Source organism: Papio anubis, chromosome 3 (assembly GCF_008728515.1).
Source record: "Papio anubis isolate 15944 chromosome 3, Panubis1.0, whole genome shotgun sequence".
Classification (NCBI taxonomy): domain Eukaryota; kingdom Metazoa; phylum Chordata; class Mammalia; order Primates; family Cercopithecidae; genus Papio; species Papio anubis.
In genome coordinates this window covers 30,400,279-30,415,630 of record NC_044978.1, presented here as the reverse complement: position 1 = coordinate 30,415,630, position 15,352 = coordinate 30,400,279, and the positions used below count along the sequence as shown (strand labels likewise).

Here is a 15,352-nt window from a genome sequence, read left to right as displayed (position 1 = left end):
TAAATGTCTTTATCTGAATATTCTTACTTTGAGGATTTATTTTCCCATCCCTGTAAATAAACACTTTTTTTAAAAATTTTTTTATTTTTTTAGAAACTACTTGGTATAATAGAGCACTTGAACAGGGAAAAATGGCAATTAAGATTTTGGTTTTGACCTTGCTGCCATTGGCATAGAGAACTTGGGAAAGTCATTTCATCTTCCTTGGTTAACTTCAATTTCTTTCTTTTTTTTTTTTTTAAGCCAGCTGTATTGAGATGTAATTGACATACAATAAATTGCACATATTTGAAGCATACATCTGTACATTTTTACATATATGTACACACATGAACAGGGTCATCAGATTTAAAGTACAGAATTCCCAGTTAAATTTGGATTTCAGATAAACAATGAATCATTTTTAGTATAAGTATGTCCCAGACATTTGCATGGTACATACTTATACTAAAAAATTTATTCATCTGAAATTCAAATTTTACTGGCCACTCTATGTTTTTATTTGTGAAATCGAGCAGCTCTATCCATGGATTCTCACTACATTTAAGATGAAGAACATATCTGTCATTTTTCCCATACCCAGGCAATCACTTTTCTGCTTTCTGTTACTGTAGATTAGTTTACGGTTTCTAGAATTTGATCGAAATGGCATCAAATCGTACAGTAAGCACCCTCTTTTGTCTGGCTTTTATTTATTTATTTTTTTTGAGAGGGAGTCTTGCTCGGTTGCCCAGGCTGGAGTGCAGTGGCGCAATCTCCGCTCACTGCAACCTCCGCCTCCTGGATTCAAACATTCTCCTGCCTCAGTCTCCCTAGTAGCTGAGATTACAGGTGCCGACCACCACACTCGGCTAGTTTTTGTATTTTTAGTAGAGATTTGGTTTCACCATGTTGGCCAGGCTGGTCTCAAACTCCTATCACCCAATTTGGCCTCCCAACTTGGCCTCCCAAAGTGCTGGGATTACAGGAGTGAGCCACCGGGCCCGGCTTGTCTGGCTTCTTACACTAAGCATAATTATTTTGAGATCATCCGAATTATAACGTGTAACAATAGTTTATTCCTTTTAATTGCTGAGTAATATTCTATTGTACAGATATGTAACATTTACCTGTTGATGGACTTTGAGTTTCTTTTCAATTTGGGGCTGTATAAAACTGCTATGAACATTTGTGTATAAACCTTTTTATGGACATTTGTTTTCATTTATCTTGGGTAAATAACTCAAGTGCAATGGCTGGATCATATGGTAGATGTATAAATTTGTAAAGGAACTTCCAAATTGATTCAATAGTAGTTGTGTCATTTTTACATTCCCACTAGCAGTGTATGAGAGTTCTATTTTCTCCACATCTTTACCAACACTTGGTCTTCTTAATTAGTGCATTCTAATAGGTATGTAGTGATACCTCATTGCAGTTTTAATTTGCAATCTCTAATGACTAATCATGTAGAGGATCTTTTGCTTATTTGCTATCCATATATTTTCTTTAGTGAAGTGTTCAAATATTTTGCCCATTTCTTAATTGTCTCGTCTTCTTATTGAGAGTTAAGCTTTTTAAAAAACTTTTATTTTAGGTTTGGGGGTACATGTGCAAGTTTGTTATACAGGTAAACTCATGTCATGAGGGTTCGTTGTACAGATTATTTTGTCACCCAGGTACTAAGCCTAGTACCCAATAGTTACTTTTTCTGCTCCTCTCCCTCCTCCCATCCTCTACCCTCAAGTAGGCTGTTGTTCTCTTCCTTGTGTCTGTGAGTTCTCATCATTTAGCTCCCACTTATAAGTGAGAACATGCAGTATTTGGTTTTCTATTCCTGCATTAGTTTGCTAAGGCTAATGGCCTCCAGTTCCATCCACGTTCCCACAAAAGACATGATCTCACTCTTCCTTATGGCTGTGTAGTATTCCATGTTGTATATGCACCATGTTTTCTTTATTCAATCTATCATTAATGGGCATTTAGGTTGATTCCATGTCTTTGCTATTGTGAGTGGTGCTGCAATGAACATTTGTGTGCACGTGTCTTTATGATATACTAATTTATATTCCACTGGTTTTATACCCAGTAATGGGATTGCTGCATCAAATTGCAGTTCTGTTTTTAGCTCTTTGAGGAAGTGCCACCCTGCTTTCCACAATGGTTGAACTAATTTACACTCCAACCAACAAGTGTTCCCTTTTCTCTGCAACCTTGCCAGCATCTGTTATTTTTTGACTTTTTAATGATAGCGATTCTGACTGGTGTTACATAGTATCTTATTGTGGTTTTGATTTGCATTTCTCTAATGATCAGTGATATTGAGCTTTTTTTCATATGCTTCTTGAACACATGTATGTCTTCTTTAGAAAAGTATTCTTGTCACTTGCCCACTTTTTAATGGGGTTGTTTGGTTTTTTCTTGTAAATTTGTTTCTGTTCCTTATAGATGCTGGATATTAGACCAAGAGTATTTTATATGCTCTGAATACAAGTCCTTTATCAGATATGTACCTTGCAAATATTTTCTTCTAATCTGTGCTTATAGTTTCATTTTTGAAATTGTCTTGTGAAGAGCAGAAGTTTTTAATTTTGATAAAGTTTACTTTATTAATTTATTATTTAATGGATCATGCCATAGGTGTTATACCTAAAAATTATTTTGTCATAAAAAGTATTTTTTGTAGAGATGGGATCTCATTATGTGGCCCAGGTTGGTCTCAACTCCTGGCCTCAAGCATGAGCTACTGTGCCCAGTCTAAATAATCTTTGTCTAATCTAAGATCACAAAGATTTTCTCCTATGTTTTCTTTTAGAAGTTTTATAGTTTTAGGTTTATATATATAGGTCCGTGACCTGTTTCAAGTCCATTTTTGTATATAAGAAGAGATATGAAGTTCAATTATTTTTGTATATGTATATCCAGTTATTTTAGCACCATTTGTAAAAGACTATCGCTTTTCACTAAATTGCTTTTGCACCATTGTTTTAATGATATATAACACTACACACACACACACACACACACATGCGTACACACACGCAGTGTTGTTAACTGGGTACCTACGTAGAATGCATTTCTTACTGTGACTGCAGTCAGAAAAGTTTGAAAGGTAGTGCTATGATGGTTACCTGAATTACTTTTTTCTCTCTCTCTGGTCTCCTAATCATTCTTGTCTATCACTTCCATATATTCAGTCCTTCCTGCTTCTTCAATTTCCACTGTTCCTCTGAAACGTCATTTTCTGTGGAAGCACATTTATGATCACCTCAGGAAACCATTGTTTTTGCTGTTCCTTCCATTTTTTTCCTCCCCCTCTGCCATACAGAGAAATGATAAAACATTTTATTTCTCCCTGCCAAGTTTATAACACTCTCTGTGTAATTCACCCTGTGACCTTTCATTCACTGTTTCTTGTGGTTTGCAATTGGTTTACAGCAAATCATTTCCTTTTTCATTTGTTTTGCTTTATTGGGAGACAGCATGATGTGGAGAAAAGAGAATGGGCCATACTCCAGCTAAACCCTATTTCATAATAGGCTCATAACCTTCTTCAAAACACCATCTCTCAGGCTCAGTTTCTTTATCTGAAAAATAAAACCACATCTAACAACCTCATTTATTTGTTGTAAGAATTAAGTAAGGTATTGTATGTAGCATATGTGAGGCATGTCTAAATCCTATACCGGGCACATAATAGATGCCCGATGATAGCTATTATCACTATATTATGTACCTTCTAGCCACTTCTGTTATTTCTGTCACTTTCCCTCATGTCCGTTATCTTCTACTATGCTAATGCTATTGTAGGCTGTACAGTATGGCGCCTCCAATAATTAAAATCAGTGACCTGAACTACCCTTGTGTGAAATGTTTAATGATTGTACACAGGAAGTGTCATGGTGCCAAAGAGATGAAAGAGATCAGATTTCATTTCACTCTATAAAAGAAAGACATTTTTTCTTCCACAAAAGAGGGCTTTAAATCTCCTTCCCATTATCAAGGTAGACAGAAAAATACTCCTCTTTAAAGAGAACACAGCTACTAGAAATGCTAACCATTCAGCTAACACGGTCAGAATGGCAGCTCAAACTACCATTCCCCAGGATGTAAAAGGCAAAAATAAGATTTTAGTGAAAAGATAGTGGTGCCCAAGATGGCCGAATAGGAACAGCTCCAGCCTCCAGCTCCCAGCGTGAGCGACACAGAAGACGGGTGATTTCTGCATTTTCAACTGAGGAGCTACATACCCAGTGCAAAGAAACTAAAAATCTTGAAAAAAGAATGGAAGAATGGATAACTAGAATAATCAATGCAGAGAAGGCCATAAACGAACTGACAGAGATAAAAACCATGACACGAGAACTACGTGACAAATGCACAAGCTTCAGTAATCGACTTGATCAACTGAAAGAAAGAGTATCAATGATTGAAGATCAAAAGAATGAAATGAAGCGAGACGAGAAGTCTACAGAAAAAAAAGGAAAAAGAAATGAACAAACCCTCCAAGAAATATGGGATTATGTGAAAAAACCAAATCTACGTCTGATTGGCGTGCCTGAAACTGAGGGGGAAAATGGAACCAAGGTGGAAAACACTTTTCAGGATATCATCCAGGAGGACTTCCCCAACCTAGTAAGGCAGGCCAATATTCAAATTCAGGAAATACAAAGAACGCCACAAAGATACTCCTCAAGAAGAGCAACTCCAAGACACATACTTGTCAGATTCACCAAAGTTGAAATGAAGGAAAAAATGTTAAGGGCAGCTAGAGAGAAAGGTCGGGTTACCCACAAAGGGAAGCCCATCAGACTAACAGCAGATCTCTCGGCAGAAACTCTACAAGCCAGAAGAGAGTGGGGGCCGATATTCAACATTCTTAAAGAAAAGAATTTTCAACACAGAATTTCATATCCAGCCAAACTAAGTTTCAAGAGTGAAGGAGAAATAAAATTCTTTACAGACAAGAAAATGCTTAGAGATTTTGTCACCACCAGGCCTGCCCTATAAGAGATCCTGAAGGAAGCACTAAACATGGAAAGGAATAACCGGTACCAGCCATTGCAAAAACATGCCAAAATGTAAAGTCCATTGATGCTAGGAAGAAACTGCATCAACTAATGAGCAAAATAACCAGCTAATATCATAATGACAGGATCAAGTTCACACATAACAATATTAACTTTAAATGTAAATGGACTAAATGCTCCAATTAAAAGACACAGACTGGCAACTTGGATAAAGAGTCAAGACCCATCAGTTTGCACAGAGACCCATCTCTCATGCAGAGACACACATAGGCTCAAAATAAAGGGATGGAGGAAGATCTACCACGCAAATGGAAAACAAAAAAAAAGCAGGAGTTGCAATACTAGTCTCTGATAAAACAAACTTTAAACCATCAAAGATCAAAAGAGACAAAGAAGGCCATTACTTAATGGTAGAGAGATCAATTCATCAGGAAGAGCTAACTATCCTAAATATATATGCACCCAATACAGGAGCACCCAGATTCATAAAGCAAGTCCTTAGAGACTTACAAAGAGACTTAGACTCCCATACAATAATAATGGGAGACTTTAACACCCCACTGTCATCATTATACAGATCAACAAGACAGAAAGTTAACAAGGATATCCAGGAATTGAACTCAACTCTGTACCAAGCGGACCTAATAGACATCTACAGAACTCTCCACCCCAAATCAACAGAATATACATTCTTCTCAGCACCACGTCGTACTTATTCCAAAATTGACCACATAGTTGGAAGTAAAGCACTCTTCAGCAAATGTAAAAGAACAGAAATTATAACAAACTGTCTCTCAGACCACAGTGCAATCAAACTAGAACTCAGGACTAAGAAACTCAATCAAAACCACTCAACTACACGGAAACTGAACAACCTGCTCCTGAATGACTACTGGGTACATAACGAAATGAAGGCAGAAATAAATATGTCCTTTGAAACCAATGAGAACAAACATACAACATACCAGAATCTCTGGGACACATTTAAAGCAGTGTGTAGAGGGAAATTTATAGCACTAAATGCCCATAAGAGAAAGCAGGAAAGATCTAAAATTGACACTCTAACATCACAATTAAAAGAACTAGAGAAGCAAGAGCAAACACATTCGAAAGCTAGCAGAAGGTAAGAAATAACTAAGATCAGAGCAGAATTGAAGGAGATAGAGACATAAAAAACCCTCCAAAAAAAATCAATGAATCCAGGAGCTGGTTTTTTTGAAAAGATCAACAAAATTGATAGACTGCTAGCAAGACTAATAAAGAAGAAAAGAGAGAAGAATCAAATAGATGCAATAAAAAATGATAAAGGGGATATCACCACCAACCCCACAGAAATACAAACTACCATCAGAGAATACTATAAACACCTCTACGCAAATAAACTAGAAAACCTAAAAGAAATGGATAATTTCCTAGACACTTACACTCTCCCAAGACTAAACCAGGAAGAAGTTGAATCCCTGAATAGACCCACAACAGGCTCTAAAATTGAGGCAATAATTAATAGCCTACCAACTAAAAAAAATCCAGGACCAGATGGATTCACAGCAGAATTCTACCAAGGGTACAAGGAGGAGCTGGTACCATTCCTTCTGAAACTATTCCAATCAATAGAAAAAGAGGGAATCCTCCCTAACTCATTTTATGAGGCCAACATCATCCTGATACCAAAGCCTGGCAGAGACACAACAAAAAAAGAGAATTTTAGACCAATATCCCTGATGAACATCAATGCAAAAATCCTCAATAAAATACTGGCAAACCGAATCCAGCAGCACATCAAAAAGTTTATCCATCATGATCCAGTGGGCTTCATCCCTGGGATGCAAGGCTGGTTCAACATACGCAAATCAATAAACGTAATCCAGCATATAAACAGAACCAAAGACAAAAACCACACGATTTTCTCAATAGATGCAGAAAAGGCCTTTGACAAAATTCAACAGCCCTTCATGCTAAAAACTCTCAATAAATTTGGTATTGATGGAATGTATCTCAAAATAATAAGAGCTATTTATGACAAACCCACAGCCAATATCATACTGAATGGGCAAAAACTGGAAGCATTCCCTTTGAAAACTGGCACAAGACAGGGATGCCCTCTCTCACCACTCCTATTCAACATAGTGTTAGAAGTTCTGGCTAGGGCAATCAGGCAAGAGAAAGAAATCAAGGGTATTCAGTTAGGAAAAGAAGTCAAATTGTCCCTGTTTGCAGATGACATGATTGTATATTTAGAAAACCCCATTGTCTCAGCCCAAAATCTCCTTAAGCTGATAAGAAACTTCAGCAAAGTCTCAGGATACAAAATCAATGCGCAAAAATCACAAGCATTCTTATACACCAGTAACAGACAGAGAGCCAAATCATGAATGAACTCCCATTCACAATAGCTTCAAAGAGAATAAAATACCTAGGAATCCAACTTACAAGGGATGTAAAGGACCTCTTCAAGGAGAACTACAAACCACTGCTCAGTGAAATAAAAGAGGACACAAACAAATGGAAGAACATACCATGCTCATGGAAAGAAAGAATCAATATTGTGAAAATGGCCATACTGCCCAAGGTAATTTATAGATTCAATGCCATCCCCATTAAGCTACCAATGACTATTTTCACATAATTGGAAAAAACTTTAAAGTTCATATGGAACCAAAAAAGAGCCCGCATTGCCAAGACAATCCTAAGCCAAAAGGACAAAGCTGGAGGCATCACGCTACCTGACTTCAAACTATAGTACAAGGCTACAGTAACCAAAACAGCATAGTACTGGTACCAAAAACAGAGATATAGACCAATGGAACAGAACAGAGCCCTCAGAAATAATACTACACATCTACAGCCATCTGATCTTTGACAAACCTGACAAAAACAAGAAAGGGGGAAAGGATTCCCTATTTAATAAATGGTGCTGGGAAAATTGGCTAGCCATGGATGCTTTCCTTACTCCTTATACAAAAATTAATTCAAGATGGATTAGAGATGTAAATGTTAGACCTAAAGCCATAAAAACCCTAGAAGAAAATCTAGGTAATACCATTCAGGACATAGGCATGGGCAAGGACTTCATGTCTAAAACACCAAAAGCAATGGCAACAAAAGTCAAAATTGACAAACGGGATCTAATTAAATTAAAGAGCTTCTGCACAGCAAAAGAAACTACCACCAGAGTGAACAGGCAACCTACAGGATGGGAGAAAATTCTTGCAATCTACTCATCTGACAAAGGGCTAATATCCAGAACCTACAAAGAATTCAAAAAATTTACAAGGAAAAAGCAAACAACCCCATCAAAAAGTGGGCAAAGGATATGAACAGACGCTTCTCAAAAGAAGACATTCATACAGCCAACAGACACATGAAAAAATGCTCATCATCACTGGCCATCAGAGAAATGCAAATCAAAACCACAATGAGATACCATCTCACACCAGTTAGAATGGCAATCATTAAAAAATCAGAAAACAACAGGTGCTGGAGAGGATGTGGAGAAATAGGAACACTTTTACACTGTTGGTGGGACTGTAAACTAGTTCAACCATTGTGGAAAACAGTGTGGCGATTCCTCAAGGATCTAGAACTAGAAATACCATTTGACCCAGCCATCCCATTACTGGGTGTATACCCAAAGGATTATAAATCATGCTGCTATAAAGACACATGCACATGTATGTTTACTGCAGCACTATTCACAATAGCAAAGACTTGGAACCAACCCAAATGTTCATCAGTGACAGACTAGATTAAGAAAATGTGGCACATATGCACCATGGAATACTATGCAGCCATAAAAAGGATGAGTTTGTGTCCTTTGTAGGGACATGGATGCAGCTGGAAACCATCATTCTCAGCAAACTATTGCAAGAACAGAAAACCAAACACCACATGTTCTCACTCATAGGTGGGAATTGAACAATGAGATCACCTGGACACAGGAAGGGGAACATCACACACCGGGGCCTGTCGTGGGGTGGGGAGAGCGGGGAGGGATAGCATTAGGAGATATACCTAATGTAAATGACGAGTTAATGGGTATAGCACACCAACATGGCACATATATACACATGTAACAAAGCTGCACGTTGAGCACATGTACCCTAGAACTAAAGTATAATAATAAAAAAAATTAAAAAAAAAGATTTTAGTGAAAAAAAAAATTAGTGAAAAAGTTTAATGAAAATTTAGTGAAAAAATAAATAAATAAAGGCTCTGTGAATGCTGATGGGGACAAGAACATTCTAACCTAGACCAGATAAGAAAATGCTGGACACAGAAAAGGAACTTAGACTTATCCACAGACTTTTGACGAGTCATCACCAGCAGAGTCCATTTTGGGTTCTTTTGTTGTTGTTTTGTTTTATCTTTTGAGATGGGGTCTTACTGTTACCCAGGCTGGAGCACAGTGGTGCAGTCTTGGCTCACTGCAACCTCTACCTCTCGGGCTCAGGTGATCCTTCCACCTCTGCCTCCCAAGTAGCTGGGACCACAGGTATGTGCCAACACACCTGGCTAATTTTTTGTTCCTTTTTTGGTAGAGATAGGGTTTTGCCATGTTGCCCAGGCCGAGCTGAGTCCATTTTGAAGAGGAACTAGAGATTATCTGAAGCTATTCTGTGTTCTTTTTTTTATTTTTATTTTTGAGATGGAGCCTTGCTCTGTTGCCCAGGCTGGAGTGCAGTGGCACGATCTCGGCTCACTGCAACCTCCGCCTCCCAGGTTCAACCGATTCTCCCGCTTCAGCCCGAGTAGCTGTGATTACAGGCCCACAGCACCACGCCCTACTAATTTTTGTATTTCTAGTAGAGACGGGATTTTGCCATGGTGGCCAGGCTTATCTCGAACTCCTGACCTCAGGTAATCCACCTGCCTTGGCCTCCCAAAGTGCTGGGATTACAGGCATGATGTATTCATTAGTTTTTTGTTAAATGTGAAAATAATCAAGAGCCACTCTATGAGTTCCTAGATTCCTAGCCTGGGTAGACTCTACCTGATTATAAATAATAATGGGAATTCTGGCACCTAACATGGTTGTTCTATTTTTGCACTGGGTCACAATTTCAATAAATTTACTCACTTTTATTTATACACAGTAAGTTGCAAGCTGTTTTCTACCATAATTAATTCATTATTATTCATCCTATTAATTATATGATCTGATATTAAAGCTACCAGGTCAAGAGTGGTTTGTTTTTTTGTTTGTTTTGTTTTGTTTCATTTTTTTGAGATGGAGTTTTGCTCTTGTTGCCCAGGCTGTTTAATTAATATTCTCTTCCAGAAACTTAGCTTAAAAAAGACCATCAGCTGGGCACAGTGGCTCATGCCTGTAATCCCAGCACTTTGGGAGGCTGAGGCAAGTGGATCATGAGGTCAGGAGTTCGAGATCAACCTGACCAACATGGTGAAACCCCGTCTCTACTAAAAATACAAAAATCAGCCAGGCATGGTTGTACAAGCCTGTAATCCCAGCTACTCAAGAAGCTGAGGCAGGAGAATCCCTTGAACCCAGGAGGCAGAGGTTACAGAGAGCTGAGATTGCACCATTGCACTCCATCCTGGGTGACACAGTGTGACTCTGTCTCAAAAAAAAAAAAAAAGTCAACCAGCCTGGCCAACATGGTGAAACCCCATCTCTACTAAAAAATACAAAAATTAGCCGGGCGTGGTGGTGGGCGTCTATAATCCCAGCTACTCGGGAGGATGGGGCAGGATAATTGCTTAAACCTGGGAGGCGGAGGTTGCAGTGAGCCAAGATCACACCATTGCACTCCAGCCTGGGGAACGAGAGTGAAACTCCATCTCAAAACAAAACAAAACAATAACAACAACAACAAAAAAACCATCAACTAGCGTGTTTGGATATATGGATGTTCCAAGATAATATTAATCTGTGTTTTAACAAGTCTACAACTATACTTTCCGATGGAGCAGCCACTAGCCACATGTGTTATTGTGGCTAGTCCAAACTGAGATGTGCTATAAGTCGAAAGTACACACCAGATTTGACATACTTAGTACAAAAGAAAGAATGTAAAACATTTTGTTAATAACTTTCAATATTGATTTCATATTAAAGTGATAACTATTTGGATTTATTGGATTAAACAAAATACATTATTAAAGTTATTTTTACCTGTTTTAATTTTTTAAGAGGGAGTTTCACTCTGTTGCCCAGGCTGGAGGGCAGTGGCGCAATCTTGGCTCACTGCAACCTCCATTTCCCAGGTTCGAGTGATTCTCCTGCCTTAGCCTCCCGAGTAGCTGGGACTACGGGCGTGCACCACCACGCCCAGCTAATTTTTGTATTTTTAGTAGAGACAGGGTTTCGCCATGTTGGCCAGGCTGGTCTTGAACTTCTGACTTCAAGTGATCCGCCTGCCTTGGCCTCCCAAAGGCTGGGATTACAGGCATGAGCCACCGCGCCTGACCCTCTTTTAATTTTTTAATGTAGCTATTAGAAAATGTTCAATTATGTATGTGGTTCGAATTATGTTTCTGTTGAATAGTGTTGGTCTGAAGTTTAGAAACTTGTGAAATTCTACAGTAATTAAAGCTGGTGGATAATTATAACTGTGGCTCATTAAGATTTGGAAAACTTGTTGCAATATTTGTTAAAGAGGGAGAGGTTTTTAGTGTACATAACTGGCTGAAGAGTCAGACAGAAGCAGTATAGAAGGGTCATTCAGAAGTCCAAAGTGAAACCAATTTGAGCAACCATGTTTATGCAAGATGAAAAGCTAGTGGCTTTAACCTGTGGGAAAATGTACCACACCCTGCCAATGCAATGTAAAGTTCGACTTGTTACTCATCCCTGAAACCTGCCCCCCAGCTTTCTATAGCTAATTGCTCACAGTTGGATCCCTTTTAAAGTGAGATTACACTCCCTACAGGATATGTTGTACATGCTGACATCCAAGTTTCCAAGGTTTTCATTCAACCTAATACTCATTTTTGGTCATATTACAGCTTTGAACAAAATAGTGAACATGAAAAAGCTGAATTGAAGATGATACTAAGTGGTGACAGATAGAAATCCCAAGGATGCATCCTGGTTGTATCAAAGAGATACAAAAGAAACTTAAAAACAGAGGTTTTAAAGTCAGAGCAATCACAGATTGCCAATAACTTACTAATAATACATAAATTTAAAACATGTCAAACACAGGTAGGACAACCTCAGGGAAGCATAGAAATCGGGGAGTCAAAGTGGCAAGCATTGATAATGTCCACCCACCACAAATGAGGGCTGAAGTTCCTCCCTTTGAGAGGCAAAGCTCAAAAGAGAAGGGTTAGGATTGGTAAAGTTATTACAGTTTAACGCCATTAAGCCGATGGCTAACATTGTTTTCCCTAGAATGCCGGTGTTGTTCTAATATTGTTCTGTGAAAGTTTTGATGCCGGCAGTATTTTCTTCTAAAATGTATTTAAAATATATTTAAGAATATGGTAATTAGGAGGCCAGAGATCTAGCAATTGAAGCAGCATATGGCCAAGCCGTGTGGGGTGTGTCTGACAGGGGAGGCCTGTAAACAGGTGGAGATCTTCAGGCAGAATCTTTTCCAGGAGGCTGAGGAATTCCTCTATAGATTCTTGCCACAGAAAATCATATACCTGAATCAGCTCTTGCAAGAGTACTCCCTCAATGTGGCTGACCTGACTTCCCTCCGGGCCCCACTGGACATCCCATCCCAGGCCCTCCACCCGAGGATGATGAGATGGAAACAGATAAGCAGGAGATGAAAGAAGTTCCTAAGTGTGGATTTCTCCCTAGGAATGAGAAGGTCCTGTTCCTGCTTGTCCTGGTTAAGCCAGAAGTCTGGAGTCTCAAAGAGAAATGCATTCTGGTGATCACATGGATCCAGCACCTGATCTGCAAGATTGAAGATGGAAATGATTTTGGGGTAGCAATCCAGGAGAAGGTGCTGGAGAGGGTGAATGCCATCAAGACCAAAGTGGAAGCTTTCCAGACAACCATTTCCAAGTACTTCTTAGAACGTCGGGATGCTGTGGCCAAGGTCTCCAAGGAGACTCATGTAATGGACTACCGGGCCTCGGTGCACCAGTGAGATGAGGCAGCCTATGGGGAGCTCAGGGCCATGGTGCTAGACCTCAGGACCTTCTATGCTGAGGTTTATCATATCAGCAGCAGCAACCTGCAGAAAATTGTCAACACAAAGGGTGAAGAGAAGCCATCTATGCACTGAACCCAGGACTAGAAGGAAAATAAATGACCTATATGTTGTGTGGGGAAAAAAAAGAATATGGTAATTACATAATAACAATGTAGTTATCAGTAAAGTGTCTTTAAGAAATGGTATATTTCACCTGGCACAGTGGCATGCACCTGTAGTCCCAGCTACTTGGGAGGCTGGGCTGGGAGGATTTCTTGAGCCTAGGAGCTCAAGTCCTGCCTGGGCAACATACTGAGAACTCTCTCTAAAATAAGTAGATACAGTATGAAATTTTTAAAAAGAAATGCTACATGTGAGGTTTCCAGGACATTACCTATGAGATCATCTGATACATGCCAGCCTCTTTCATATACACATTGATACCTCAGTATCATACACCTGTTACTGGGACTCAGTTTTTTATCTGTAAGGTGGGGGATAACATATCTACATCACAGACTTTTGTAAGAATTGAGATAATTCGGTCGGGCGCGGTGGCTCATGCCTATAATCCCAGCACTTTGGGAGGCCGGGGCGGGTGGATCACCTGAGGTCAGGGGTTCGAGACAAGCACATGGTGAAACCCCATCTCTACTAAAAATGCAAAAATTAGCCAGATGTGGTGGCGCACGCCTATAATCCCAGCCACTCAGGAGGTTGAGGCAGGAGAATTGCTTGAACCCAGGAGGCAGAGGTTGCAGTGAGCCAAGATCGTGCCACTGCACTCCTGCCTGGGTGACAGAACGAGACTCCATCTCAAAAGAAAAAGAAATTGAGATAATTCATATAAAGAATTATGACAGTGCCCATTTGAAGCAGTTGGTAAATGTTAGATGATGACGAACTAGTATTGTACATATATTTAATAATCACTATGTTCATTTTCGTGTTATAATTTTAATACACATTTATAAAGTGGATCAGATGTTGACTATTCTTAAATAATTAGTAAATAAAACAATATTGCATTGTCTTCTTTAATCCAGGAATACAATTTATTTCATGAATTCCATTCCTGTTAAGCCTTTTTAACACATTATAATTGAAAAAATATTGCTGTGGTTATGTAGCCAGGACTCAAGAAGCATTCAGTAAAACCATGAATGAAGTGAATTTGAGGAACATTGCATTAGACATTCGATCATTCAATATTTTCATTCTGCTTTGAGTCTATAGCAGTGGTTTACTGGGGTCTCAAGAGAAAAAGCTATGGTTTTAGCATTTACCAGTTTCTGTGGTGTAAACATTTCCAACATGGTCAATGCCAAACTATTGCGTGATGTCACACAATAATGTAGAAAGAGATGATAATAATTGGTTCTCTCAAGAAGGTACAAACAGCCTCCCACACACCACTCACATAAATACTTTGCATGATTATAGCATGGCTTCTCATACAGTGTTCATTCATCCATTATACCAATGGTTCTGCAAATGTGATCCCCTGACCAACAGCACAAGCATCATTGGGGAACTTTTTAAAAATGCAAAATCTCAGGGCCCATCTCATATCTCCTAAGAAAGAAACCATGAAAATGAGGCTTAGCAATCTGTCTTAACAAACCCTCCAAGTGATTTTGATGCATAATGTTTGAGGACTCCTGCCCTATGCTCTTGCTGTTGTTTCTGAAGGGGAAGAAGTGCCAAGTAACTTCTAACATTTATTAATTAGTATACCAAGACTAGCCATGTTGGTGTTCTCATTCTTTAAAGCATCTAATTATGGACTCTGAAATTGCAATTTATATATTCCTAGAATCAACAAAGGACACAAAGCTGCTGCTCTTTTGCATAGAAAGGTAATTTTATCTTCAAATGTCCCCATGTTTCAGTTGCTATTGAGAGGCTCTAATAAGGGTTAGTTAAGAGTTCTACTGGCTTGGCTCAGTGATTCATGCCTGCAATCCTAGCACTTTGGGAGGCTATGGCAGGCAGATCCCTTGAGCCCAGGGGTTTGAGACTAGCCTGGACAACATGGCAAAACCTCATCTCTGTTAAAAAAAAAAAAAATGCAAAATTACAAAAGTTAACCAGACACAGTGGTGCACACCTGTAGTCCCAGCCACTTGGGAGGCTGAGGTGGGTGGATCACTTGAGTCCAGGAGTCTGGGAGGTCAAAGCTGCAGTGAGTTGTGATTGCACCATTGTGCTCCAGCCTGGATGACAGAGGAG

General features: G+C 39.1%; 1 protein-coding gene and 1 pseudogene across 3 annotated transcripts in view; one reads left to right on the top strand and one right to left on the bottom strand.

The window, feature by feature from the left end:
* C3H4orf45 (chromosome 3 C4orf45 homolog) overlaps positions 1-15,352 on the bottom strand; it is a 131,369-nt gene that overhangs the window by 90,293 nt on the left and 25,724 nt on the right. The gene's annotated exons all lie outside the window — the stretch shown is intronic.
* On the top strand, positions 12,408-13,266 carry LOC101003146 (annotated as a pseudogene). The gene has a single exon (XR_002522286.2). The product of XR_002522286.2 is annotated as a proteasome activator complex subunit 2 pseudogene (transcript).